Source organism: Mauremys mutica, chromosome 14 (assembly GCF_020497125.1).
Source record: "Mauremys mutica isolate MM-2020 ecotype Southern chromosome 14, ASM2049712v1, whole genome shotgun sequence".
NCBI classification, from domain to species: Eukaryota; Metazoa; Chordata; order Testudines; family Geoemydidae; genus Mauremys; species Mauremys mutica.
The window spans coordinates 1,517,558-1,522,309 of NC_059085.1; the positions used below are offsets into that span (position 1 = coordinate 1,517,558).

The 4,752-nt window shown below is 51.7% G+C and overlaps 1 non-coding gene across 1 annotated transcript; it reads right to left on the bottom strand.

Moving 5' to 3' along the window:
- Window positions 1-4,465: 4,465 nt before the first annotated feature.
- TRNAC-GCA lies at window positions 4,466-4,537 on the bottom strand. Its single transcript has one exon. It is a non-coding gene; the product is annotated as a tRNA-Cys (tRNA).
- Window positions 4,538-4,752: the final 215 nt, after the last annotated feature.

Below are 4,752 nucleotides of genomic sequence, written 5' to 3' on the forward strand. Positions count from 1 at the left end.
GGGGCTCCCCATAAGCAGGAGCGTAGCTGGGGGGAGCAGGGGGGGGGCTGCCGCTCCCCCACTGAGCACATTCCCCCAAAGTGGCGCCTTAGTAGGAATTTGGAATAAGGTGGAAAGATCTGGATTTCTCCCCTGCCTCCATCCCCCCCATGCAGAGAGCGGCACAGCAGATTGGCCGCCGGGGCCTGATTGAGCTGCTCCCATTGGGCCTCCAGCAGCCAGACCCCCCCTTGCACACACATCCACGCTGCCTCAGCTCGCAGCCGCGGGAGGGGCTGTGTGCTGGCACGTGTTTAACGTTGGCTCCAGAGGCAGCCAGCGGCTCGAGCTGGCGGGTGGTAAGAGGAGTCCTGGGGGGCAGTCAGGAGCAGGGGGGGGGTTGGAGGGTTCGGGGGGGACTTTCTGGGGCTGGGGCAGTCAGGGAGCGGGTGGGGGGTTAGATGGGAGGATGTCTGGGCCTCTGTCCAACAGCAAAACACAAGCATAGAAAAGCAGCCGTTAGCGAGAAGTGCTATCAGCTGGCCCGGGCAGCCTGCACGGCCCCCGGCCCGCTTGCCTGAGCAGTATTGTTAATGCATTTTAGTTGGAAGATGCAGCCTGAGTGATGTAAAGGCCCCAAACGTGGCTGAAAGAGCTGGGACAGTTGCAAGCTTTCGCTGCTCGCTTTTCATCGGGTCATACAATGCAAACCTGCTTGAGGCTCCGCACAAGAAGGTTTCTTGAGGCCGTCCATGCAGCTCACAGCTTAAGCTCTTCTAAGCTTGCAGCCGTAGGCACAAAAGATTTGGGAGCAGTTACCAATTCTGTGTGGTTAAGAAATTTTCATTTCCTGGGCCCTGCTACCCAATGCCACAGGGCCCCACAGGGGAGACTGTGTGAGTAGCCCGGCTTGTCCTCTGCAAGCCCTTCCCTGCTTCTTGCCCTTGTGTTTGCAAGGGGCTCATTAACATGCTGCATCCGAACGCGCCTTCCCTCCAGAGACACAGCCTCCGGGCTTCTCCTCCTGCCTCACTTTCTCCTTCTCTCCCTCCTGTGGTTTTTCTCCATGCCCCGTCCCTGGTCTCTGCTCCCTCTCCACCCCATGCGCTGTATTGAGCACGTCTCTGCCTCTCTTGTTTATGGGCCCTGTGCTGGGATGGCAGAGGCAGGGCTATTGTTGTGTTCTCTGCTGGGTCTGTTGGGATCAGACTCTAAAAATCAAACGCTCCCTTTGCTAGCAGGATCCCTCCGCATGCTCGCAAGGGCTTCTGGCTACACACTAGAGCCAGGTGCTAGGGCAGAAGCAGCTGCCCATGTACCCTCAATGGCAGGAGCGGTGCGTGGTCCCTGCCCCGCCCCCCCCACACTTTGGATTACGGGGTGTGTCTTGGTGTATATTGGGGGTCCTGTCAGGGGGCGGGGAGTGGTTGGATAGGTGTGGGAGTCCTGGCAGTCTGTCTGGGGGCAGGGGTGTGGATAAGGGTCGGGGCAGTCAGGGGACAGGTGGGGTTCTAGGGGGGCAGTTAGGGGCCGAGTCCCAGGAGGGGGCAGTCAGGGGACAAGGAGTGGGGGGGTGTTGGGGCTCTGAAGGGGGCAGAAAGTGGGAGGGAGCGGATGTAATTAGTAATTTGATATGTTGGGTGGTGCCTTTTTTTATGTGTTCGCTTCCCCTCATGTGAGACCCTGGCTACGCCGCTGCCCAAGGGAATCCAGTATTCTACAGGTTTGCAACTTTTTTGTCTGGAAGGGGCCCCCGAAATTGCTTTGCCCCAGGCCCCCTGAATCCTGTGGGCGGCCCTGGAATAATATCGAGTTTTTGCTCAGCGGGGAGGAGGGCAGTGGGGAGGGATCCTGGAAGCAGGGGAGTTGGACAGTGTGGGGAGGTATCAGAGGGGTAGCCGTGTTAGTCTGGTTCTGTAGAAGCAGCAAAGAATCCTGTGGCACCTTATAGACTAACAGACGTTTTGCAGCATGAGCTTTCGTGGGTGAATACCCACTTCTTCAGATGCAAGTGGTGGAAATTTCCTGGGGCAGGTATATATAAGCAAGCAAGAAGCAAGCTAGAGATAACGAGGTTAGATCAATCAGGGTGGATGAGGCCCTGTTCTAGCAGTTGAGGTGTGAAAACCAAGGGAGGAGAAACTGGTTCTGTAATTGGCAAGCCATTCACAGTCTTTGTTTAGTCCTGAGCTGATGGTGTCAAATTTGCAGATGAACTGGAGCTCAGCAGTTTCTCTTTGAAGTCTGGTCCTAAAGTTTTTTTGCTGTAGGATGGCCACCTTAAAATCCGCTATTGTGTGGCCAAGGAGGTTGAAGTGTTCTCCTACAGGTTTTTGTATATTGCCATTCCTAATGTCTGATTTGTGTCCATTTATCCTTTTCCTTAGAGACTGTCCAGTTTGGCCGATGTACATAGCAGAGGGGCATTGCTGGCATATGATGGCATATATTACATTGGTGGAAGTGCAGGTGAATGAACCGGTGATGTTGTGGCTGATCTGGTTTGGTCCTGTGATGGTGTTGCTGGTGTAGATATGTGGGCAGAGTTGGCATCGAGGTTTGTTGCATGGATTGGTTCCTGAGCTAGAGTTACTATGGTGCGGTGTGCAGTTTGCTGGTGAGAATATGCTTCAGGTTGGCAGGTTGTCTGTGGGCGAGGACTGGTCTGCCACCCAAGGCCTGTGAAAGTGTGGGATCATTGTCCAGGATGGGTTGTAGATCCCTGATGATGCGTTGTAGGGGTTTTAGCTGGGGACTGTATGTGATGGCCAGTGGAGTCCTGTTGGTTTCTTTCTTGGGTTTGTCTTCCAGTAGGAGGCTTCTGGGTACACGTCTGGCTCTGTTGATCTGTTTCCTTATTTCCTCGTGTGGGTACTGTAGTCTTGAGAATGCTTGGTGGAGATTTTCTAGGTGTTGGTCTCTGTCTGCGGGGTTAGAGCAGATACAGTTGTACCTCAGTGCTTGGCTGTAGACAATGGATCTTGTGGTGTGTCCGGGATGGAAGCTGGAGGCATGAAGGTAGGCATAGCGGTCGGTAGGTTTTCGGTATAGGGTGGTGTTGATGTGACCATCACTTATTTGCACCGTAGTGTCTAGGAAGTGGACCTCCTGTGTAGATTGGTCCAGGCTGAGGTTGATGGAGGGGTGGAAGCTGTTGAAATCGTGGTGGAATTTTTCCAGAGTCTCCTTCCCATGGGTCCAGATGATGAAGATGTCATCGATGTAGCGTAGGTAGAGAAGGGGCGTGAGTGGACGGGAGCTGAGGAAGCGTTGTTCCAGGTTGGCCATAAAAATATTGGCATATTGTGGGGCCATGCGGGTGCCCATAGCGGTGCCACTGATCTGGAGATATATATTGTCATTAAATTTGAAATAGTTGTGTGTGAGGATAAAGGCACAGAGCTCAGCAACCAGTTGTGCTGTGGCATCATCAGGGATACTGTTCCTGACAGCTTGTATTCCATCAGTGTGTGGGATGTTTGTGTAGAGAGCCTCTACATCCATGGTGGCTAGGATGGTGTTTTCTGGAAGGTCACCAATGCATTGTAGTTTCCTCACGAAATCAGTGGTGTCACGGAGATAGCTGGGAGTGCTGGTAACATAGGGTCTGAGTAGAGAGTAGAGAGAAACTGCTGAGCTCCAGTTCATCTGCAAATTTGATACCATCAGCTCAGGACTAAACAAAGACTGTGAATGGCTTGCCAATTACAGAACAAGTTTCTCCTCCCTTGGTTTTCACACCTCAGCTGCTGGAACAGGGCCTCATCCTCCCTGATTGATCTAACCTCGTTATCTCTAGCTTGCTTCTTGCTTGCTTATATATACACACCTGCCCCTGAAATTTCCACTGCTTGCATCCGAAGAAGTGGGTATTCACCCACGAAAGCTCATGCTGCAAAACGTCTGTTAGTCTATAAGGTGCCACAGGATTCTTTGCTGCTTCTACAGAACCAGACTAACACGGCTACCCCTCTGATACTATTCTAGACATGGGCATGGTGACCTTCCTGAGGATCTTGACAGCTTTAGCCAGCTTCTTGGTGGCTGTTTTCCTGCTCACAGCCACTGTCGTCTTCTCATGCCTTGTCCTGGGGGTCCAGCTGCTGGTTGAATGTGAAGGAGCCAAAGTGCTGGTGACTTTAGCCCGCACCAAGTGGCCTTTGCTCATCAGACTCCTGAACCCCAACTGGATGTGGTTCTTGTTCTTCTGCACAGCACAGCCCTGGAGAGGAGGGATCTACAAATGTACGTTCATATGATCCCTTTGTATAATTGATGAAAACATAAACTAGACACTTAGAGGCTTGGAACTGATTTCAGCTGATGGACAGGTTTGCTAGGTTTTTATGCTTTTGGACAGTGAAATGTTGAGTGTCACATTCATTTCAAGCATTCCCGTATAGTGGAGCTCCTGAACATAATGGAGAATGGACATGAAAATGTTTTCTCTTTTTAAAAAAAAAAAACAAAGAATAAGAGGCTTATTAGAGAGCACTTGGATTTGAAGCAAGGACCACTTGATCTGCAGTCAAACACTCTACCACTGAGCTATACCCCCCTGAGAGCAGATACTTTCCCCATTGTAGCTGAAGCACATCAGTGATTCCAATAGCAGGGGCAGCTTCTCTCTGGGGCACAGAGATTTTTCGGGGAGTTGGTGGCTCCTTTCTTTCCTCACCCTGGAGTAAACTCAGCTTTTTACTCCATGATACATGTTTTATGGACTAACAACAGCAGCTTGAAGAAAGAGGAGAGTGAATATCTCACTCTCAG